At 43.8% G+C, this 25867-nt stretch overlaps 1 protein-coding gene across 2 annotated transcripts in view; it reads right to left on the bottom strand.

Moving 5' to 3' along the window:
- doc2a (double C2-like domains, alpha) overlaps positions 1-25643 on the bottom strand; it is a 51839-nt gene extending 26196 nt beyond the window's left edge. Inside the window, exon 1 of one of the 2 annotated variants that reach the window (XM_052518460.1) lies at positions 25182-25643. The gene's annotated coding sequence lies outside the window, so the exon portion shown is untranslated. The remainder of the gene's footprint in view (positions 1-25181) is intronic. The other variant, XM_052518459.1, reaches the window with a different exon arrangement.
- Positions 25644-25867: the final 224 nt, after the last annotated feature.

The raw sequence follows: 25867 nt of genomic DNA, 5'->3' as shown, positions 1-25867 counted from the left end.
AATAAAGTAATTGGTCTCCAATTGTCAATGAGAGAAGGGTCTTTATCGGACTTCGGAATCAGTGAAATAAGGTCCCACACTAATGATGTCATCACCACATCAATGATGACATCACCACATTACACCACACTAATCATGACATCACTACATGAAAGGACTGCTAAATGATGGCTTTAACACACAAATGATGACATTCCACACTAATGATGACAGCGCCACACTAATGATGACATTCCACACTAATGATAGCTGTCGTGGATTAGGATCCTAGTTTCTAAAAGCATTCTATAGACACCAAAATACAGCTTGGTTCCATACGTGTTTCCACCAGTGAGATGAGAGGTTTCTGATGCAGGTAAATGACATGTATTACTCACAAATGTCTTTTGTTTGTCACACATATTCCAGGTTGATAAGTGGTCAAATAAAGCATTTTTACAATCCAGATAGGTTTTGACAGGTTCCAAGTAATATTAATAGTCAAAAGGTCAAATCCCAACGTGCAGCAAGCAAATTAAATCCAAATGAAATGGTAGAAAACTGTAACTCCGCGTGGCGACTTCCTATACCAGGTGCAATAACCTGGCCATGTTACCCATAAGCCTTAGTGCTACTCCTCCTAGCAAACCCACGTGTCCACTGGGTTTCACATTTGCAACCATAAAAGGCTTTCCATATAAAGTATTTACCATGAAGCTAAGTTTCCATTCAACAATAAGTATTTTCCATATAGTTTGTATCCAATAGTAAATACAACAGGAATAAACCTAAATAAGTTCCGTAACATTTTCTTTAACACACAAAATGGCTCTAACAATGAAGACACCATATAGAACCTCCAATTACGTTGTCTAACCTTATATAGGACACTGTACACAATGCAGTAGCTAGCTGCATAATGGAGATCCTTGCCATATCTACCGTATGTTGTGGTCAAGGTCTTACAACAATGCACTATTTTTACTGTGACTGCAACACATGCTGTCTGTATACTGTATAGAGACTTGATTCCTCGCAGGCATTCTTCTATACAGAAATCCGCAGGTAGAGAACTAGCACTCCAAAAATGTAGTCTAATTATGTGACCTAAAAATCCAGACTTATACCTTACTCCCCCAAGCAACATTTAGTTCTACAATCTCTATCATCTCCCGACAACAACTGATCCTTGGGCGCCGATGACATGGACGTCGATTAAGGCAGCCCCCAGTGCCTCTCTGATTGGCCCCCCTTGGGTTGTACCGTGGCGGAGATCTTTGTGGGCTATACTCGGCCTTGTCTCAGGATGGTAAGTTGGTGGTTGAAGATATCCCTCTAGTGGTGTGGGGGATGTGCTTTGGCAAAGTGGGTGGGGTTATATCCTTCCTGTTTGGCCCTGTCCGGGGGTGTCCTCGGATGGGGCCACAGTGTCTCCTGACCCCTCCTGTCTCAGCCTCCAGTATTTATGCTGCAGTAGTTTATGTGTCGGGGGCTAGGGTCAGTTTGTTATATCTGGAGTACTTCTCCTGTCCTATTCGGTGTCCTGTGTGAATCTAAGTGTGCGTTCTCTAATTCTTCCTTCTCTCTTTCTTTCTCTCTCTCGGAGGACCTGAGCCCTAGGACCATGTCCCAGGACTACCTGACATGAGGACTCCTTGCTGTCCCCAGTCCACCTGGCCATGCTCCTGCTCCAGTTTCAACTGACCTGAGCCCTAGGACCGTGCCCCAGGACTACCTGACATGAAGGCTCCTTGCTGTCCCCAGTCCACCTGACTGTGCTGCTGCTCCAGTTTCAACTGTTCTGCCTTATTATTATTCGACCATGCTGGTCATTTATGAACATTTGAACATCTTGGTCATGTTCTGTTATAATCTCTACCCGGCACAGCCAGAAGAGGACTGGCCACCCCACATAGCCCGGTTCCTCTCTAGGTTTCTTCCTAGGTTTTGGCCTTTCTAGGGAGTTTTTCCTAGCCACCGTGCTTTTACACCTGCATTGTTTGCTGTTTGGGGTTTTAGGCTGGGTTTCTGTACAGCACTTTGAGATATCAGCTGATGTACGAAGGGCTATATAAATAAATTTGATTTGATTTGATTTGATTTGATTTGATTCATAGAGGTTGAGTTAAATGCGGAAGACACATTACAGTGGAATGCAATCAGTTGTCACTGACTAGGTATCCCCCTTTCCCTTTCTCTCTCAGTGTGTAGAGAGATGGAGATTGATAAAGTATATTAAGCAGCACTTTGCACTTCGCAGGGCTCCACCACTTGGCACTAGATCGGTCCTGTGAATCTCATTCGTTTCTGGACCGATATTCTTGTCTTCATCGTTCATATTTTTATATTGTCTGTGGGCTGTGCTGTCACACGGATACTTATGTGAGCGTGGTTAAATGACAGCGGGTGTCGAATTAATGTGTGTGTGTGTCTGCATGCGTGTGCATGCGTGTGCGTGCATGTGTATGTGCGTGTGTGCGTGTGTGTGTGTGTGTGTGTGTGTGTGTGTGTGTGTGTGTGTGTGTGTGTGTGTGTGTGTGTGTGTGTGTGTGTGTGTGTGTGTGTGTGTGTGTGTGTGTGTGTGTGTGTGTGTGTGTGTGTGTGTGTGTGTGTGTGTATATGCATATGCATACATGCATGTGCGTATGTGTGCGTGTTTATATAAAAGTAGGGGGCTGAAGAAGAGGAGTACATTGGAAGCCATTAGAAGTAAAGTAGCCTGCTGAGCCGGAACAGAGTGCAGTGATATGATATGAGAAACCATTAAAAACTAGCAGAAACCATCCAAAGATAATAGATACCTTATTACAATGACAATTTGATAGGCAGAGCACCTTATCACAGACAGTAATACTACTATAATAATCGTAGCTGTGAGAAATAAGGATCCCAAGTTAATTTCACTGCAGTAAGAACGAATCGCCATCCTTTTGGAGGTGACTAATCATGGAAGGAGCACTAATTAGTACAGTCCACTCCTGATAGGCCTCTCTTCCAAAGATTTGACAGAAAGCTGTTGCTCAGTAGATTACATCCTTCCCGGATTCGAAATAGCACATTAGAAACTCTCCAATCTGGGCCTCCCGAGTGGCGCAGTGGTCTAAGGCACTGCATAGCAGTGCTAGCTGTGCCACTAGAGATCCTGGTTTGAGTCGAGGCTCTGTCGCAGCTGGCCGCGACCGGGAGACCCATGTGGTGGCGCACAATTGGCCCAGCATCGTCCAGGTTAGGGGAGGGCTTGGCCGGCCGGGATATCCTTGTCCCGTCGCGCTCTAGCGACTCCTGTGGCGGGCCGGGTGCATGCACGCTGACACGGTCACCAGGTGTACAGTGTTTCCTCTGACACATTGGTGCGGCTGGCTTCCGGGTTAAGCGGGCATTGTGTCAAGAAGCAGTGAGGCTTGGTTGGGTCGTGTTTTGGAGGATGCACAGCTCTCGACCTTTGCCTCTCCCGAGTCCGTATGTGAGTTGCAGTGATGGGACAAGACTGTAACTACCAATTGGATACCATGAAAAGGGGATTACATTTTTTTTAAAGTCCAATCTGGATTTAGAATAAGTGCGCTGAGACTGTACTTGTGAAAGTTGTAAATGATGTACTGCTGACCGTTTGAACGTTCCAAAGTTGAATTTGGAGTTCCACAAGTCTTTGTGCTTGAACCCCTATTGTTTTCCTTATACAGTGCCTTCGGAGAGCATTCTGACCCCTTGACTTTTGCCACATTCTGTTACGTTGCAGCCTTATTCTAAAATTGATTAAATAAAACATTTTCCTCAGCAACCTACACACAATAAACCATTATGAAAAAGTGAAAACAGATTGTTTGAATAAAATAAAATAAAATAAAAAATAAAATAAAACATTTTGGAACCACCAAGACTCTTCCTAGAGCCGGCCGACCTGGCCAAACTGAGAAATCAGGGGAGAAGGGCCTTGGTCAGGGAGGAGGTGACCAAGAACCCGATGGTCACTCTGACAGGGCTCCAGAGTTTCTCTGTGGAGATAGGAGAACCTTCCAGAAAGACAACCATCTCTGCAGCACCAATCAGGCCTTTATGGTAGAGTGGCCAGACAGAAGCCACTCCTCAGTAAATGGCACATGACAGCCCACTTGGAGTTTGCCAAAAGGCACCTAAAGAATCTCAGACCATGAGAAACATGATTCTCTGGTCTGGTGAAACCAAGACTGAACTCTTTCGCCTGAATGCCAAGCATCACGCCTGGAGGAAACCTGGTACCATCCCTACGGTGAAGCATGGTGGTGGCAGAATTATGCTGTGGGGATGCTTTTCAGCGGCAGGGATTGGGAGACCAGTCAGGATCGAGGCAAAGATGAACGGAGCAAAGTACAGAGAGATCCTTGATGAAAACCTGCTCCAGAGCACTCAGGACCTCAGACTGGCGGCGAAGTTTCACCTTTCAACAGGACAACCCTAAGCACACAGCCAAGACAATGCAGGAGTGGCTTCAGGACAAGTCTCTGAATGTCCTTGAGTGGCCCAGCCAGAGCCCAGACTTGGACCTGATCGAACATCTCTGGAAAGACTTGAAGTTAGCTTTGCAGCAACGCTCCCCATCCAACCTCCACTGAGCTTGAGAGGGTCTGCAGAGAGGAATGGGAGAAACTCCCCAAATATAGGTGTGCCAACCTTGTAGCGTCATACCCAAGAAGACTCAAGGCTGTAATTGCTGCCAAATGTATTTCAACAAAGTACTGAGTAAAGTGTGTGAATACATACGTTAATGTGATATTTTAGTTATTTATATTTTTTAAACACACCTTTTTAGCATGGCCTTCAAACTGTAATTTCCTGTTACTTAGCTTTTCCTTTAAATCATTGACATTATTATTTTACATATTTTTATTCATTTCAATTGTTGCCGTCTGTTTTATGCTCCTTTATTATTAATCTCCTTCCTTCTTCCCGAATAATTATTTGTTTAACTTATTTGATAAGTGCACCTCGGAAAAGTCACAATCTGTTTAAGTGCACTACAGTTTTCAAGTCCCAACTAAACAACCTTCTTTTTAGAAACTGCACACTGTCACGACACTCCAAAACAGCTGTGTTTAAGCTATCAAGTCCGGGATTCAATCAAAGGTGTGTTGTCAACAAGCGCGTTGCACTTTGGAGGTAATTTACTCTTGAGCCGACATCTGCAGTATTTACCATGAATGTCTGGGTAATTACCAGGCACATTGTCAGTAGTGCAGTGTGCAGCTCCACAATGCGCCATTGAATGAATTCCGGCCGTAGAGTCTGTCTAGAGTCGATTCAAGGAGCTGTTGGATGAGGGAAATCGCAGATGAAACGAGAGAATAACTCATCTCAATGGGAATCCGATGAACAGCGCAACAAACTGTTGCTCAGTAATATCCATATCAATGGGAGAGCATTGACAATGCAACACTCATGTGCTCAATGAGAGAGAGAGAGAGAGAGAGAGAGAGAGAGAGAGAGAGAGAGAGAGAGAGAGAGAGAGAGAGAGAGAGAGAGAGAGAGAGAGAGAGAGAGAGAGAGAGAGAGAGAGAGACCAGTGGTAGATCCCAAACTTTTCTACAGGGGTTCAAATACAACATCATTCTAAAAAAACGGATTTAATGGTGTTAGGAATTCAGGACAGCGGACCAACACTTTAACTAGTTCCCGTGAACGCAGCTTCCTAGCAACCCAACAAGCACCAGTTGCTACTAATTGCCAATCAGCCTCCACACATGTCCTCACTCTCCTTAATCACCACTGCCACCCTAATTTAATTTGACCAAACAAACATTCCTCCTCTCGTTCTGCAGTGCATATCGCACCTTGCTCAGAGTAGCTACTCTGCAATTGAGGGAACTTGTGCGCTATCAGAGTGTGTACCAAGAGAGAACTGGAGGTTTTCCGTTGTGACGGGAGTAGAACAGAGTTGATATGGGGGGGTTTGTTATTCTGTGTGGCCACTGCTCATGCTCTCAAAATGTTGGCGCCAGGGGAAGACACGTTTCCGCGGTGAGCAGGATGATTATGAGATGGATGCCACCGGGCCGCAGGCGAAGTTGGGAGAAGAGGAATATTGGGACGGCTACACAGAGAGGTGGATTTATGGGGAGGAAGAGGTCGAAGAGAATGAGGAAAGCAGAGGTTGGATATGAATCCGAGGAAGATGGCGATTTAAATGGGATGGGGTGTTGAAGAAGATTGGTGTCAAGTGTAAACAGAGTGAGCCGTGCGCCAAACCGAGTTCTAGAGGTAAAATGGAAGTGAATGAGGGTGAGTTAAGTGAGCTGGAAGGTGTGGTGAAGAGCTCGGAACCTGAGCCTGGCATTAATTGTCATGATAAAGAAGAATCTGGTCATATAGGAGTGACATTTTTGGAGAAAGTGTATCCTTGACCTTTTGGTGGATCCATTTGTGGTTTCGGGGTGGGTGGGAAAGGACTTGGGTACAGTTGAATCAGTGAAGGTAACCTGTAGTGGACTTGATGATATTTGTTTGTGTTTCTTCTGACGAAAGGGGCGGGCCCTTCATGTCACGCAACTTGGGTCCAGTTTTTTTCCCTTCTTTGCTCGTAGGAACAGGGCACCATTGAAAGGGGTGGTTTCTTGGGTAGCGTTAAGTGTGGAGGTGGAGCAGTTGAAGCTGAAGATTCCTGGTGTTTGTGATGCCTGCCGTTTGGTGCGACGTGGACCCGGTGGTGAAATCGAGGAGTGACTGTCAGTCGTTTTGAGTAATTTACCCGACAAAGTCATGTTAGGATATATCAGTTATCCTGTTAGAGCTTTTATTCTGAATCCACTACGCTGTTTCAGGTGCAACGTTTATGGTCATGTTGCAGCAGTCTGTAAGAGGAAGATTCCAAGATGTTCGAAGTGTGCAGGAGGGCATGAGATAGACGATTGTGTATTTTCGGTGGATGAAGTTGTCAACTGTAGGGGTGCCCATGTTGCTGGGAATCGGAAGTGTCCGGTGGGAGAGAGGCAAGTTGAGGTGGCTAGAGTCTGAGTAGTGCAGAACGTGTCGTATGCTGAGGCAGTAAAGAAAGTAGAGGATGGGTCAAGGCTGAGGGATCCTGAGAGGATCCCTGTGAGTAGTAGATCTCTGCCAGCAAAGAGTGATAGGCCAACGAGTGGACGGGTGTCCCGTCCTCCCAGGCCGTTGGCATGGTGCTGGAGCTGATAGGGTCAAAGTAGTGGAATGGGGTAGTAGGTTTTTAAGTGTAGGGTTAGTTGGAAGTAGGTTTTTTATTAAACTTAAAAAAAAAAAAAAAAATTATATATACGTTTTGTATCACAAAGTATAATGGTCATATTACAGTTGGGGACGGTAATACAACATATTGGATGCCAACCACCGTTAACATCCCAAGAAGACGAAGTGCATGTCCCATTTCACGACTGCATTATTATCAAGTTTTGCATGAGCAAGATCTCCGCTCAGCAAATTGTTATATTTTGTCGCGTCTCGCACCTGCTCCCGTCAGAATCTTACATCGAACAAAAATATAAATGCAACATTTAAAGTGTTAGTCCTATATTCCATAAGCTGAAATATAAAAAATCCCAGAAATGTTCTATACCCACAAAGTGTATTTCTCTTGAATTGCGCATACATTTTTTTACACCCTGTTAGTAAGCATTTCTCCTTTGCCAAGATAATCCATCCACCTGAAAGGTGTGGCATATCAAGAAGCTGATTAAACACCATGGTCATTACACAGGTGCACTTTGTGCTGGGGGAAATAAGAGGCCACTCTAAAATATGCAGTTTTGTCACACAGCAATACCACAGATGTTTTGAGGCAGTTTTTTGAGGCATGTTTTAGCATGTTGACTGCAGAAATGTCCACCAGAGCTGTTGCCCTAGAATGAAATGTTAATTTCTCTACCATAAGCCCCCTCCAACATTGTTTTAATGAATTTGGCAGTACGTCCAACTGGCCTCACAACTGCAGACCACGTGTAACCACACCAGCCCAGGACCTCTATATCCGGCTTCTTCACATGCGTGATCGTCTCAGACCAGCCACCTGGACAGCTGATGAAACTGTGGGTTTGCACAACCAGAGAACTGTCAAAAACCGTCTCAGGGAAGCTCATCTGCGTGCTTGTTGTCCTCACCAGGGTCTTGACCTGACTGCAGTCTGGCATCGTAACCAACTTCAGTGGGAAAATGCTCAACCTTCAATGGCCACTGGCACGGTGGAGAAGTGTGCTCTAAACAGATGAATCCCGGTTTCAAGTGTTCTGGGCAGATGGCAGTGTGGGAGAGCGGTGGCGGTGGGGTTAGGGTATGGGAAGGCATAAGCTACAGACAACAAACACAATTGCATTTTATCGCTAGCAATTTAAATGTACAGAGATACCGCATTTCGCTACACTCGCATTAACATCTGCTAACCATGTGTATGTGACCAATAAAATGATAGTTCCTGAGGCCCATTGTCGTGCCATTCATCCGCCATCACCTCATGATTCAGCATGATAATGCACGGCATGTCACAAGGATCTGTACACGATTGCTGGAAGCTGAAAATGTTCTTTCATGGCCTGCATACTCACCATCATGATTGGGATGCTCTGGATCGACATGTACGACAGCGTGTTCCAGTTCCCACCAATATATCCAGCAACTTTGTAAGGCCATTGAAGAGGAGTGGGACATCATTCCACAGACCACAATCAACAGCCTGAGCAACTCTATGCGAAGGAGATGTGTCGCGCTGCTTGAGGCAAATGGTCGTCACACCAGATACTGCCTGGTTTTCTGATTCACGCCCCTACCTCTTTTGTAAAGTATCTGGTGACCAACAGATGCATATCTGTATTCTCAGTCATGTGAAATCCATAGATTCAGGCCTAATGAATTTATTTCAATTGACTCATTTCCTTATATGAACTTATAACTCAGTAAAATCTTTGAATTTGTTGCACACTGCGTTTTATATTGTAGTGAACTTGAGCCAAAACCTAGTGACCTCATCAAGAGGTTTGGAACTCTTGTCGTAGTGGTTAAGGTGTTGGCTTGACAGTCGCTGTACCCGGTTTGGAGTCCCGGTCGGGGCTACCCCATGAATTTGCTACAACATTTTTGTTAAGTCTATATCCCTTGTTTCTCTCGTATTACAGGCGAGCAAGCTACCTTCTTTCACAACATTTCCTCTTCTCCATGCCGGCCAGCTCTGGGTTGAGAATGTGCTTCACCACGACACGTTCAAGGCCCATTCCCAGCATGCTCTCCTGAGTGCATTTCCGACAATCCACGGCCCTGCCTCACCGCATGTACAAGCACACCTCCCTGCTACATGCCCCGCTACTCAGTTGGACCCGTGAGGCTGTGCCACCAACCAACGCATCTGAGTCCCAGTTATTCATCCATCTGTGTGCTTATTTCATGGTTCCTTTAATATTAGACAGGCTGGCTACTCACCATACAGCCGCTATGCTACCATATACAGTTTAGAGCAGGCATATCATCCGTTGTAAGCATTACAGCTGATGATATCTGGAAATGTGCATGTACACCCTGGCCCAGCTACCGTTGCCACCAATTCTGACTTGTGCTCTGATATCTGTTTCACTGATTTCTACTCTCGTAAAAGCCTGGGTTTTCTGCACGTCAAACACTAGAAACGTATTACCTAAAATTGATCAATTCAAAGTGTAGGTTTACAGCTCCAATCCAGATGTGTTGGTCATTACTGAGATATTTTGAACACTGATGTTAACCTTTCTGGTTATAACCTTTTTCGGCAAGACAGATCTTCCAAAGGTGGTGGAGTGGCAATCTTTACCAAGGAACACATTCAGTGCTTGGTTGTCTCCACCAAGTCTGTCCCCCAAAAATTTGATTTGCTGGTTTTAAGCATACAACTTTCAAATAGCTCTTGGTTGACTATTGCTGGGTGTTGTCGTCCACCATCACCACTGGCCTCTACCCTACCTGCCATAAGCTCTCTCCTGGCCCCTTAGACTAAGTCTGAATTTGTCCTGCTAGCTGACATAAACTGGGACATGCTTAAACCACCTGACCATGTCCTAAAGCAATGGGACTCCCAAATCTTTCTCAGATTATTTCCAATCCCACAAGGTATGACTCCAAGTACCCAGAAAAGGCTACTCTCCTTGATGTTATCCTCACAAATAATCCTGATAGGTATCAGTTTGTTTTCTGTAATGTTCTTAGTGATGACTGTTTCACAGCCTGTGTTTGTAATGGCTGCTCAGTGAAATTTCCTGTCCTGATTTATCATAGACGGTTGCAAAAAATGTTTTAGGAGCAAACCTTCCTTCATAACCTGGCCTCTGTATATTGATATCGAATCAGCTTGACCCCCTCTGTTGAAGATGCTTGGACAGTTATAGGCCAACTTTTATTTTGCCCTGTTTGTCAAAAGTTTTGGAAAATCTTGATAATAATGAACTGTCTGGCTTTCTTGATATCTACAATATTCTCTATGGTATGCAACCTGGTTTCCACTCAGGTTATGGATGTGTCACTGCAACCTTAAAGTTCCTAAATAATGTCACCGTTGTCCTTGATTCTAAGCAATATTGTGCTACAATATTTATTGACTTATTGGCCAAAGCTTTTTATATGATAGACCATTCCATTCTTGTGGGCCAGCTAAGGAGTATTGGTGTCTGAGGGTTCTTTGGCCTTGTTTGCTAACTACCTCTCTCAAAGAGTGCAGTGTATAAAGTCAGAACATCTGTTGTCTCAGCCACTGCCAGTCACCAAGGGAGTACCCCAAGGCTTGATCCTAGACCCCTTTCTCTGCTCAATTTACAACAACAAAATCAACAACATAGCTCAGGCATTAGGAAGCTCTCTCATCCATTTATATACCCCTCCCCTGATTTTGTGTTAAACGCTCTGCAACAAAGCTTTCATTGTGTCCAACAAGCTTTCTCTGCCTTTTAACCTTGTTCTGAACACCTCCAAAACAAACGTCATGTGGTTTGGTAAGAAGAATTCCATTCTCCCCACCGGTGTGATTACTACCTCTGAGGGTTTAGAGCTTGAGGTAGTCACCTCATACAAGTACTTGGGAATATGGCTAGATGGCACGCTGTACTTCTCTCAGCACATATTAAAGCTGCAAGCTAAGGTTAAATATATCATTGGTTTCCTCTAAGTAATTGCTCCTCTTTCACCCCAGCTGCCAAACTAACCCTGATTCAGGTGACAATCCTACCCATGCTAGATTATGGAGACGGTAGGGAAGGGTGCTCTCAAGCAGCTAGATGTTCTTTACCATTCGACCATATGATTTGCTACCAATGCTCCTTATAGAAGACATCACTGCACTCTATACTCGTCTGTAAACTAGTCATCTCTGTATACCCGTCGCAAGACCGACTGGTTGATGCTTATTTATAAAACCCTCTTAGGCCTCACTCCCCCCTATCTGAGATACCTACTGCAGCCCTCATCCTCCACATACAACACCCGTTCTGCCAGTCACATTCTGTTAAAGGACCCCAAAGCACACACATCCCTGGGTCGCTCCTCTTTTAGGTTCGCTGCCGCTAGCGACTGGAACGAGCTGCAAAAACCACTCAAACTGGACAGTTTTATCTCCATCTCTTCATTCAAAGACTCAATCATGGACACTCTTACTGACAGTTGTGGCTGCTTGCTACCATGTTGTGTTGTCATGTGTTGCTGCCATGCTATGTTGTCTTAGGTCTCTCTTAATGTAGTGTTGTGGTGTCTCTCTTATCGTGGTGTGTTTTGTCCTATATTTTTTATTTTTAATCCCAGCCCCCGTCCCCGCAGGAGGCCTTTTGCCTTTTGGTAGGCCGTCATTGTAAATAAGAATTTGTCCTTAACTGACTTGCCTAGTTAAATAAAGATGAAATCAAAATGATCCTCACAATTCCACTTTCATTCCTTCATGTTCAATGTAATTTGATAAAAGCACTGCTTGGCACATTTTATTATGCCATTCATTCAAGTATTGTCCCGGGTCACGTTTGCCGCAGTCCATGTGACAGCAGGCCACACATAGTATCAGAATGCTAATTAATCAACATCAATATTACAATAATGCCACATTCATGTAAATGTGCCGGGGTTAGCCAAAAGCTAACTTGCACCCGTAGGTAGTCCCAGGGCAGCTAAGCACAATTACACAGCCACTATACAAATACTCACTAAAACAATACAAAATACAAATACTTTACATCCAATAATATATAATTCTAACAACAATAGATAACAACAGATAACTTGTGTACAGGTTTGGATAGATTTGAGCCATGTTTTCAATTTAAAACTAATACATTTGTAATAAATTAGTGCAGTTGTTCAAGTCCATGGGCATTTCATTTCAGTATATTTCACTATATTGTTGCTCTAACAGAGAAGAGCGATTTTACCCTGTCAAAGGGACAACGTAATCCCTTCTAGTTACTGCCCTTTGTTATCCTGTATCAGAATTTCATTGCATACTACAACTTCAACCATACATTAGCCACATGCTACATTATCTGTCATACTGCAGACTGGCTCTCTCCTCTAGAAATGCCATCTTAATGCCATTGCATAGCGTTCGTCCAGCCATGATTGTTCTCTCTCTCTCTTGTTATCGCTCTCTCCCTCATGCCCCTTTTCTTCAATTCAACTGCTTCTCACTCTCTCCGGTCTGTTGACTATGGCTTCCCGTCTTGCCGGGACCACAACCACATATACCACGCACTGGGGGGCCACCATGACATCCTTCCCTTGCTGCCTCCACTGCATTTTCATTCCACCACCACCAACTCGGCCTCCAAGCATCAGATCAGGCCTCAAGGACCTGGCTTCTCTCCCAGCATCCACAGATTTCAATTTGGCATCCGACACAGCCTAAAACCCTGCAGCTTACAGCTCCCCCCCGACGGCCCAGCAGGCCAGGATGTCTCTCTCCCCCTCTCATTCCAATACCTGAACACGGACATGTCCCTCTCCCCTGCTCTCTCTCATTAACCTTGTCTCCTCCACGTCGGCAGTGCACTCCCTGAATCCAACGGCTGCTCTGGCCCCCCAGCTCCTTTTCCTCTTGCTAGTACTATTCTCTTTGCCCCACTGGAACCATGTGACCACTGCTTTGGCAGTGGCTCATCCACTCTCTCTACCAGCGACGGCATCTGTCGGCGTACTGCTTCCTCTACCTCATGTTCTGTCTCCGCCGGCGGTGCAACCGTGTTTTTACGGTTGCCCGCTCTGAGTTTGAGTTTGTCTGTAATTAAAAAAATGTATATATATTATTTTACCTTTATTTAACTAGGCAAGTCAGTTAAGAACAAATTCTTATTTTCAATGACGGCCTAGGAACAGAATTGACATGACTAACACTTGACTAACACATGACTGACACCTATTTAAAATACATAACACCTACGTGACGTACAGTTGAAGTCGGATGTTTACATACACTTAGGTTGGAGCCATTAAAACTCGTTTTTCAACCACTCCACAAATTTCTTGTTAACAAACTATGGTTTTGGCAAGTCGGTTAGGACATCTACTTTGTGCATGACACAAGTCATTTTTCCAACAATTGTTTACAGACAGATAATTTCACCTTTAATTCACTGTATCACAATTCCAGTGGGTCAGACGTCCGCATACACGAAGTTGACTGTGCCTTTAAACAGCTTGGAAAATTCCAGAAAATTATGTCATAGCTTTAGAATCTTCTGATAGACTAATTGACATCATTTGAGTCAATTGGATGTACATGTACATGTGGATGTATTTGAAGGCCTACCTTCAAACTCAAAGTGCCTCTTTGCTTGACATCATGGGAAAATCTAAAGAAATCAGCCAAGACCTCAGAAAACAAATTTTAGACCTCCACAAGTCTGGTTCATCATAGGGAGCAATTTCCAAATGCCAGAAGGTACCACATTCATCTGAACAAACAATAGTACGCAAGTATAAATACCATGGGACCACAGAGCCGTCATACCGCTCAGGAAGGAGACATGTTCTCTCTCCTATCGATGAATGTACTTTGGTGCGAAAAGTGCAAATCAATCCCAGAACAAAAGCAAAGGACCTTGTGAAGATGCTGGAGGAAACAGATACAAAAGTATCTATATCCACAGTAAAATGAGTCCTATATCGACATAACCTGAAAGGCTCCTCGACAAGTAAGAAGCCACTACTCCAAAACCGCAAAACAAAAGCCAGATTACGGTTCACAACTGCACATGGGGACAAATATCGTACTTTTTGGAGAAATGTCCTCTGGTCTGATGAAACCATCGTAATGACCATCGTTATGTTCGGAGGAAAAAGGGGGAAGCTTGCAAGCCGAAGAACACCATCCCAACCGTGAAGCACGGGGGTGGCTGCATCATGTTGTGGGGGTGCTTTGCTGCAGGAGGGACTGGTGCACTTCACAAAATAGATGGCATCATGAGGGAGGAAAAATTATGTGGATATATTGAAGCAACATCTCAAGACATCAGTCATGAATTTAAAGCTTGATCACAAATGGGTCTTCCAAATGGACAATGACCCCAAGCATACTTCCAAAGTTGTGGCAAAATGGCTTAAGGACAACGAAGTCAAGGTATTGGAGTGGCCATCACAAAGCCCTGACCTAAATCCTATAGCAAATGTGTGGGCAGAAGTGAAAAAGCATGTGCGAGCAAGGAGGCCTACAAACCTGACTCAGTTACACCAGCTCTGTCAGGAGGAATGGGCCAAAATTCACCCAACTTATTGTGGGAAGCTTGTGGAAGGATACCCAAAACGTTTGACCCAAGTTAAACAATTTAAAAGCAATGCTACCAAATACTAATTGAGTGTATGTAAACTTCTGACCCACTGGGAATGTGATGAAATAAATAAAAGCTGAAATAAATCATTATCTCTACTATTATTCTGACATTTCACATTCTTAAAATAAAGTGGTGAACCTAACTGACCTAAAACATTACATTTTTACTCGGATTAAGTCAGGAACTGTGAAAAACTGAGTTGAAATGTATTTGGCTAAGGTGTATGTAACCTTCCGACTTCAACTGTAAATAGAATACAGAACACTTGAAACATTACCAGAATTTTTCATGATAAAAATTGAAATGTTCAAATGTGATTGTAAAATTTAAGAGCGATAGTTATTATACAGTCTGATAGCAGTGGGTAGAGTGGTGTTTGCAGGCTGTTCATATGGGCAGTTATACAGGACAGTTCATGGCTGTTTCTCAGGGGGCTCTGGCCTCCTGGCTATCTTGCCTGTACTATCTTCACAGCCTCTGGCTTCTTTCCCCCCTCAAGTCTCGCTGGCTCTGTGGCAGCTGCTCTGGCAGCAGCTCAATCTCTTTCTCTGCCAGTGTCGACCTCTCTTTCCCTCAGGTTCTACTGGCCCATGACCGCACGCGGCTCACCCTCTCTTTGCCAGTGTCGACCTCTCTCCCCACCTCAATTCCGGCTGGCTCCATGACCACTACATTCCCTCACGTCCTGCTGGCCCTGTGACTACCTGCTAGGGCAGCGGGTCTTTCTCTGGCAATGACAACCTCTCTCTCAGATGCTTCCTCTACCTCTCACGTACTGTCTCCTCCGGCGGTGCAACCGGTTTTTCCACTCTGGCCATCTTCACAGAGTCTGTCTCCCCTCCCCCCATGTCTCACATGACCTGTGACTGCTACTCCGGCAGTGGCTCACCCCCTCTTTCTGCCAGTGACGACCTCTCTCCCCACCTCGGGCTCCGTTGACGCGTGACCACTGCTCCCACGGTGACACACCCTCCCTCTTCACCAGTGGTGACCTCCATCTTCGCCTCTGGTCCCACTGGTTCTGTGACCTCCACCCCTGCAGTGCCTCACCTTCTTCTCTGCCAGCGACAACCGCTCAGGCAGCTATAGGTGCCTGCTGTTCCTGCTGCTCCAGCCGTGGTTTTGCCCCTGTTCCTCACAGGTGTGAATTTCTCTCAGTTCAGTGAGCCCTGCCCTCCGGCTCACCAATCCCTTTCGACGGCCTTCCTGGCTCTTCCTCCACCAGCTGAAACTCTCTCCTAGACTCTTCAACTGCTGGCCACAGCCCACCAGCCGCTCTGACATCAATGACATCAGGACAGCCCAAATCATGCTCATCTCTCAGAACCTGCATTAACTCAAGCACAGTCTCCCAGTCCCTGCCTCATTTCAGATACAATCTCATGCACCGAATCCTACCCAACCAGCCAAAAGATTCCCAGCTGAGCCTGGTTTCTCTCAAGGTGGACATCAGGAAACAGCAGAGGGAGCACCCCCCTGTCCACATCGACGGGACAGTAGTGGAGAAGGTGGAAAGCTTTAATTTCCTTGGCATACACATCACTGACAAACTGAAATAGTCCACCCAAACAGGCAGTGTGGTGAAGAAGGCGCAACTGCACCACTCTCAACCGCAGGGCTCTCCAGAGAGTGTTGTGGTCTGCGCAACACATCACCGGGGGCAAACTACCTGCCCTCCAGGACACGTACAGCACCTGATATCACAGGAAGGCCAAAAAGATCAAGGACAACAACCACCCGAGCCACTACCTGTTCACCTCGCTACCATCCAGAAGGCGAGGTCAGTACAGGTGCATCAAAGCTGGGACCATGAGACAGAAGCTATTTTTCAATCTCAAGGCCATCAGACTGTTAAACAGTCTTCACTAACACAGAGAGGCTGCTGCCTATAACCAGACTTGAAATCATTGGCCACTTTAATAAATGGATCACTAGTCACTTTAATAATGTTTACATATCTTGCATTACTCATCCCATATGTATATACTGTATTTAATTCCATCTATTGCATCTTGCCTATGCCACTCGGTTATTGCTCATCCATATATTTATATGTACATATTCTTATTCCATCCCTTTACTTAGATCTGTGTGTATTAGGCAGTTGCTGTGGAATTGTTAGATTGCTTGTTAGATATTGCTGCACTGTCGGAATTAGAAGCACAAGCATTTCGCCACGCTCACAATAGCATCTGCTAACCATGTGTATGTGACCAATAAAATGTGATTTGATTTGGTCAGGAAAGGGGAGCAGACTTGAATGCAACACTTGAACTAGTTGCCTTGAACACAACTGAACAAGCCTCAGCTGTAACTCATTGCTAAATCAGCCTCCACACACCTGTCCTCGCTCTCCTTATATCCCACTGCCACCCTGCTTAATCCTGACCAAACTATCATCCCTCCGCTTGTTCTGCAGTGCATGTCACATTGCACGACACGTTACTAGCCTTATCAAGTACTGCATCCCTCCTCCCATTCTTCACCTATCTGGTATCTCTTGGGTTCTTCTAAGGATCTCCTGGTGGGATTGCCATCACAAAAACAGCCTAACTACTACGACCTGACAATGTCGACCTGAGACTCCAAGCAAAAACTCGACAGAATTGAGACTTGATTGATAGCCGCAATATACTCTGGGTATATTAGAGAGAATTCAGTGCAACTGTTCTCTCCCGTTCTGGACAGATGGTACGTTTTTATTCTCTCTCCCTCTGTTGTTTTGGTTCGATCAAGGCAAGTCTACTGTGTGGAGGATCCACTGGATCCACTGGTGTTCTCTGAACTCTAAACAAATGCATTCTATCATCTATTTTCAACAACATTTTACTGAAATGCTTCCCTTGTGGGAAAAAAAAACAAGCCATTTCACGCGATCACATGTGATCTTATGTGAAGATGATATGTAAACGCAACATCTAATAACATAACGGCACATGTGAGAATTTCAGCACGTGAGAACACATCATGAAATAAACGTGACCACATGGGGATTTGTTATTATTTAACTAGGCAAGTCAGTTAAGAACAAATTCTTATTTACAATGACGGCCTAGGCGCAGTGAATAGAGATGCAAAAGTTTATCGCGTGAAAGTTCAAATGTCACATTTTTTGTTGTTGTAAAGGAAGTGATGAAATCGTATGTGGGACTAAAGTAAATGGTACACTGTTAAGCTCAAATAGTGTGGAAATTTGAATCAATAACAATATTTTTTACATTTGAAAAAAACTCTCCAAGTGATTTGAACTATTACACAAACTGGGATTTGAACTCACGACCTCTGGATTTGGAATACGCTGACCTTTCTGTTGCGCCACGAAAGCTAGCGTTTTTAGAAATCCCCTACTCAGAGATGGTGGTGGAGCAAGAAGATCAGCCTGCCGTGAACCAAGCGTTTGCGAGTTGAAATCCCAGGTTGAGAACATGTTGAATAGTAATCGCTGCATAAATAAACACACACAATGTAATCATGTATGTCAAACCAAGCGTTTGCGAGTTGAAATCCCAGGTTGAGAACATGTTGAATAGTAATCGCTGCATAAATAAACACACGCAATGTAATCATGTATGTCAAAGTGTGCCAACTATGTAAGTTTAAAACACTATTTCATGACGTTCCGGCGACATCCTAACCAATCATTTTTGTTTACTAGGCATCACCTGTGAAACCTCGTCATTTGAATCCACATGTGAAAAGTTGTGATCACGTGCAAAATCCACATGTGAAACTTCATGTGAAACCATGTGGTTTTGGAACACGTCACATGTGATATTTCACATAAAGTTTCACATGGATTTTTAGATGTGATTTCACAAATGCCCTGAAATCAAACATTTGTGGTTAGGATGTCGCCAGAAAGTCGTAAAAGAGTTGCATTGTTTTCAACTTACATATTGTGCAAAACATGGAAATTTCACATGTGAAATGATGTGGTTTTTCCATAAGGATTGAAGGATGAAGGAATCTTTCAAGTTTTCTTCCTCCTGTCAGAATGAAGTTTCTTTCTCCCTTCTATCAAATCTGAAAGAATCATTGTTTTTGGGCTGCAAAGATCTATCTCAGCAACACTCGATCACAGCAAATTTACAAAGGACCATTGTTTTCAGGCGTCCTTCCTAACTCATTTGCCGGAGAGGAAGGAAACCACTCAGACATCTCACCATGAGGCCAATGGTGACCTTAAAACAGTTTTGGTCCATTTTCGCCTAAAATTACATACCCAAATCTAACTGCCTGTAGCTCAGGACCTGAAGCAAGGATATGCATATTCTTGTTACCATTTGAAAGGAAACACGTTGAATATAACACATTAGATCTGGTAAAAAATAATACAAATAAAAAAACATACTTTTTTGTGTACCATCATCTTTGAAATGCAAGAGAAAAGCCATAATGTATTATTCCAGCCAAGGCTCAATTTCAATTTTGGCCACTAGATGGCAGCAGTGTATGTGCAAACTGTTAGACTGATCCAATTAACCATTGTATATCTGTTCAAAATGTTGTATCAAGACTGCCCACATGTCCCTAATTGGTTTATTAATACATTTACAAGTTCATAATTGTGCATTCTCCTCAAACAATAGCATGGCATTATTTCACTGTAATAGCTACTTTCAATTGGACAGTGCAGTTAGAATATCAATAGTTTAAGCTTTCTGCACATATCAGATATGTCTATGGGAAATTGTTTTGTTACTTTCAACCTCATGCTAATCACCTTAGCCTCTGTTAGCTCAACCATCAACCATCCCGCAGAGATTAATGGCTGTGATAGGAGAAAACTGAGGATGGATCAACAGCATTGTAGTTACTCCACAATAGTAACCTAATTGATAGAGTGAAAGGGAAGCCAGTACAGAATAATAAATATTCCTAAACATGCATACGTTTTGCAACAAGGCACTAAAGTAATACTGCAAAAATATGTCAAAGCAGGTAACTTTTTGTCCTGAATACAAAGTATTACGTTTGAGGCAAATCCAGTACAACACATTACTGAGTACCACTCTCCATATTTTCAAGCTGCGTAATGTTATGGTTATGCCTGTAAGAGTTAAGGACTGGGGAGTTTTTCAGGATAAAAAAAACAAATGGAATGGCGCTAAGCACAGACAAAATCCTAGAGGAAAACCTTGTTCAGTTTGCTTTCCACCAGACATTGAGAGGTAAATTCACCTTTCAGCAGGACAATAACCTAAAACACAAGGCCTAATCTACACTGGAGATGCTTACCAAGAAGCCAGTGAATATTGCCGAGTTACCATTTTGAGTTAAATCTACATGACAGTCTATGGTAAGACCTGAAAATGGTTGTCTAGTAATGACCAACAGCCAATTTGACAGCGCCTGAATCATTTTTAAAAGAATAATGGGCCAATGTTGCACAATCCATGTCTCAATTGTCTCAAGGCATAAAAAAAAATCACTTTGTCATTTTGGGGAATTATGTGTAGATGGATAAGAAAATAAAACCAATTTAATCCATTTTGAATTCAGGCTGTAACACAACAAAATGTGGAATAAGTCAAGGGGTATGAATACATTCTGAAGGCACATCTTTGCGAGGCAATTGGAAAACCACCCTGGTCTTTGTGGCCTCATTTGCATATCCTCCTGTTTCGCTGCGTTGCTGAGCTTAGCTAAGGTGGAGCATCGGTTGCTGCCGGTAATCCTACCGTGACTGAACGCCTTTCTGTGGGCCCACAGTATATTACAAAGGACCATTGCTGCGTACCAAATGGCACTCTATTCTCTTTATAGTGCACAACTTTTGACCAGGTTCCGTAGGGCTCTGGTCAAATGTAATGCACTATATAGGGACTAGGGTGCCATTTGGGACAAAGGCACTATGTCATGTGATAGAATGTTTCCCTTGATAAAACTGCACACCTACATAGAGGTTGATGTTGGCTCCCCTATAGTTCCTCATTGGGAAAGATTCCTTCAAAGGATCCTTGGTAGAAGACTGTTGTTGTTGAGGAAAACCCTCAGGTAAAAAAACAATGGTCCTTTGTACACGGAATGTACAAAACATTAAGAACACCTTCCAAATATTGAGTTGTGTCAAGTTGGTTTGATGTCCTTTGGGTGGTGGACCATTCTTGATACACACAGGAAAGTGTTGAGTGTGACAACAAACCGGTGCGCCCGGCACCTACTACCATACCCCCTTCAACAGCACTTGAATCTTTTGTCTTGCCCATTCACCCTCTGAATGGCACACACACAATCCATGTCTCAATTGTCTCAAGGCATAAAAATCCTTCTTTAATCTGTTTTCTTTCCTTCATCTACACTGAAATGAATTTAGCAAGTGACATCAATACGGGATCATAGCTTTCACCTGGTCAGTCTGTGTCAAGGAAAGAGCAGGTCTTCTTGATGTTTTCTACACTCTGTGTATGTATTGTCCCCTTTACTCTAATCACCGTCACTACTATTATTCATTTCTGATAGATTGTTATTGTTCATGTCATTATTTCGTTCCGCTTTAGCAACAGTGGCTTTATCATCCGTGCTAAAAAAGCTTATCTGAATCTCGGAGAGAAAGAGAGAGAAACAGAGAGAGAGAGAGATAAACAAATAGTCAGAGACAGGGGAAACACCTAGGGAAAAGAGCGAGGGCGTGGTGGATTCGCATGAATGAATAAGTAGCAAGATCTTAGCAATCCTCCCCCAAAAAGCACACTATCAATTTCTATATAAAGTTGATATTCCATATTCATTCATGAATGCACAGAGAGAGAGAGAGAGATGGAGGGAGAGAAAAAGATTGAAAAGGAGAGAGAGAGAAAGGGAGAAAGAGAAAAAGGGAGAAAAGAGAGGAGGGGAGAAAGAGAGAGAGATGGAGAGAAGGAGAGAGGGGGGAGAATGCTGTGCTGAGGAATAAATGATATGCGAAACCACCGCATTTAACCATAGTAAAAAGATTGGAAACATGGACAAGCACAAACAGACCTCCTATGATCTCCATAAGACAAGCATAGAAGAAGAAAAAAACAGTCACAATTCAACGACTCAGACAGAAGATGTTTGCGGCGGTGACTTATCACGGATTATAAAGAAGAAACCAGCTACGTCTTGGACACAGAAGCCTCACTGCCAGACAAGCTAAACATCTTTTTTTCACTCGCTTTGAGGAGCTTTGAGGAAAACAGAGCAGCCGATGTGGGCCCCCGCTTCTCACGAGGACTGCAGGCTCCCGATCTCTGTAGCCTACGTGAGAAGGACCTTCAAGCGTGTTATCCCTCGCAGGGCTGCTGGTCCAGATGGCATCCCAAGCCGCTTCCTAAGAGCATGCGCAGACCAGCTGGCTGGAATGTTTAAGGACATTGTCAACCACTCACTATCCCAGTCTGTCATCCCCACTTGCTTTAAGATGGCCACCATTGTTCCCAAGCAAGCCAAGGTAACTGAACTAAATGACTATTGCCCCGTAGCACAGTTCTGTCATCATGAAGTGCTTTGAAAGGCAAATCAAGGGCCATATCCCCTTCACCACACATGCCCCAACAGCTCCATGGATGACCGCAATCGTGGTTCCACTGCACACCGCCCTATCCCACCTGGACAAGAGGAATACCTAGTGTGCCTATAGAAAGTCTACACCCCCTTGGATTTCTTCACATTTTATTGTGTTACAAAGTGAGATTCAAATGGATTTAGTTGATTTTGTCAACAAAATACTCTGTAATGTCATTTTTTAAAAAGATGAATACAAAATAAAACAGTAATATATATATATACTGTATACCTTGATAAGATAAGAATTCACCCCCCCCCCTGAGTCAATACATGTTAGAAAAGCCTGATTTATAGATGTGAGTCTTCTTGGGTAAGTCTCTTTAGAGCTTTGCACACCTGTATTGTGAAATATTTGCCCATTGTTCTTTTCAAAATTCTTCAAGCTCTGTCAAGCTGTTGGGGATCATTGATAGACAGCAATTTTCAAGTCTCGCCATAGATTTTCAAGCAGATTGAAGTCAAAACTGTAACTTGGCAACTCAGGAACATTCACTGTCTTCTTGGTGAGCAACACCAGTGTAGATTTGACTTTGTAGGTAATTTTGCAGGGCTCTGGCAGTGCTCCTCCTCCTCCTCCTTGCACAAAGGCGGATGTAGCAGTCCTGCTGCTGGGTTGTTGCATTCCTACGTCCTCCTCCACGTCTCCTGATGTACTGGCCTGTCTCCTGGTAGCGCCTCCATGCTCTGGACACTACGCTGACAGACACAGCAAATCTTCTTGCCACAGCTCGCATTGATGTGCCATCCTGGATGAGCTGCACTACCTGAGCCACTTGTGTGGGTTGTAGACTCCGTCTCATGCTACCACTAGAGTGAAAGCACCGCCAGCATTCAAAAGTGACCAAAACATCAGCCAGGAAGCATAGGAACTGAGAAGTGGTCTGTGGTCACCACCTGCAGAACCACTCCTTTATTGGGGGTGTCTTGCTAATTGCCTATAATTTCCACCTGTTGTCTATTCCATTTATTGTCAATCAGTGTTGCTTCCTAAGTGGACAGTTTGATTTCACAGAAGTGTGATTGACTTGGAGTTACATTGGGTTGTTTAAGTGTTCCCTTTATTTTTTTGAGCAGTGTATTTCAAGGCCTACCATCAAACTCAGTGCCTCTTTGCTTGACGTCATGGGAAAATCTAAAGAAATCAGTCAATACCTCAGAAAATAATTGTAGACCTCCTTAAGTCTGGTTCGTCATCGGGAGTCATTTCCAAATGCCTAAAGGTACCACGTTCTTCTGTACAGACAATAGTATGCAAGTATATACACCATGGGGAGGATTGCAAGCCGAAGAACACCATCCCAACTGGGAAGCACGGGGGTGGCAGCATCATGTTGTGGGGGTGCTTTGTTGCAGTAGGGACTGATGCACTTCACAAAAATAGATGGCAACATGAGGTAGGAAAATAATAATATATAATAATAATAATATATGCCATTTAGCAGACGCTTTTATCCAAAGCGACTTACAGTCATGTGTGCATACATTCTACGTATGATGTGGATATATTGGCAAAATGGCTTAAAGACAACAAAGTCAAGGTATTGGAGTGGCCATCACAAAGCCCTGATCTCAATCCTATAGAAAATGTGTGGGCAGACCTGAAAAAGCATGTCCGAGCAAGGAGGCCTACAAACCTGACTCAGTTACACCAGCTCTCATTCAGGAGGAATGGGCCAAAATTCACCCAACGTATTGTGGGAAGCTTGCAGAAGATTACCCGAAACGTTTGTCCCAAGTTAAACAATTGAAAGGCAATGCTACACAATACTAATTGAGTGTATGTACACTTCTGACCCACTGGGAATGTGATGAAAGAAATAAAAGCTGAAATAAATCATTCTCTCTACTATTATGCTGACATTTCACATTCTTCAAATAAAGTGGTGATCCTAACTGACCTAAGACAGGGAGTTTTTACTAGGATTAAATGTCAGGAATTGTGAAAAATGGAGTTGAAATGTATTTGGCTAAGGTGTATGTAAACTTCCGACTTCAACTGTATGTACTGGATTCTTGACCTAGCTCACTGTAATATATCTACATCTGTGCATATCCTTTTTAGCTGATCTTTGATTACTGATACATTATATTATATATATTACTGCTACTTGGATTCTTAATCAGATTCTTCCCACTGGGAAGAACGTTTAAATTTGCCCTTACGTTTAAATTTGAACATGTTATTGCACTGTTACGAGTTAGTAACAGAAGCATTTTGCTGCACCTACTATAACACCTGCTAAACTGTGTATGCGACCAATAAACTTTGATTTGTCTTTAAATGTATACTTTAACCCTGCAGGGTCAGGTTTACTCTGAGTACATAAACGGGACTGGCTGATCAGCCGGACTCCTGAGACAGCAGGTGTTAACATCATGATACAGTACACCTATGAGAGACAGAGAGACAGAGAGACAGAGAGAGAGAGACAGAGAGAGAGAGAGAGAGAGAGAGAGAGAGAGAGAGAGAGAGAGAGAGAGAGACAGAGACAGAGACAGAGAGAGAGACAGAGACAGAGAGAGAGAGACAGAGAGACAGAGACAGAGAGAGAGACAGAGAGAGACAGAGAGAGAGAGACAGAGAGAGAGAGAGACAGAGAGACAGAGAGACAGAGAGAGAGAGAGAGAGAGAGAGAGAGAGAGAGAGAGAGAGAGAGAGAGAGAGAGAGAGAGAGAGAGAGACAGAGAGAGAGACAGAGAGACAGAGACAGAGACAGAGACAGAGAGAGAGACAGAGAGAGAGACAGAGCGCGCAAGCAGATGAGCCAGTTATCGCGAAAGAAGTGATGGATTACATACAAATATAAAAAAGGTGACTGTAAGAAATGAATCTAACCAAATACAATGCAGTAACACAACAGAAGAAGGTATGAAGTTGATAACAGACAACAAAAAAAGGAAAGTAAATCTTACCTCTGATTGCGAGAGTGTGAAAGCTTCCCTCATAAACAAGTGTATCTCAATGCACGGGGGTCTGAACTAACAGGTGGTGAGAGAGAAACCGAGGGAGAGAGATAGAAACCAAGGGAGAGAGAGAGAGAGAGGGAGGGAGAGAGAGAGAGAGAGGAGGGGAAGGGATAGCTGGTTGGAGTGGGAGAGAGGAGAGATTGGGAGGAGTGAGTATTTAACATTCAATAAAGAAATCTACAGTGTTACAGATAGAGTTACGGAAAGAGAAGAAGACGAGTGGTGAGGCAGGTGTGTGTATGTGTGTGTGTGATTGTTGGAGGGGAGGATTGGGTTGCGAAAATATTGCTTGCAGTGAGTTATCTGTATAATGATAATATTACGACTTTTCCCCCCTCCCTCTCTCCTCTCCTCTCCTCTCTCCGTCATTCGTTCTCTAGGCTTTCTCTGCATTTTGTCAGTCTCTCCTCTCTGCCCTCCTCTCTCCTCCTCTCCATTCCTCTTCTCTTCACTGTGCAGTTAATTTTTTTGTGTGCAATATCCTCTTGGCCCGCCTGCATTAATCTTCAATGTCAACAGTAATGAACCTTTGTGTTTAATCACAGTGCATGTATTGGGATGTACCTCTCTCTCTCTCTCTCTCTCTCTCTCTCTCTCTCTCTCTCTCTCCTCTCTCTCTCTCTCTCTCTCTC

The sequence above is a fragment of the Oncorhynchus keta genome, chromosome 5 (genome assembly GCF_023373465.1).
Source record: "Oncorhynchus keta strain PuntledgeMale-10-30-2019 chromosome 5, Oket_V2, whole genome shotgun sequence".
Lineage (NCBI taxonomy): Eukaryota > Metazoa > Chordata > Actinopteri > Salmoniformes > Salmonidae > Oncorhynchus > Oncorhynchus keta.
This window is presented reverse-complemented; position numbering and strand designations above follow the sequence as displayed.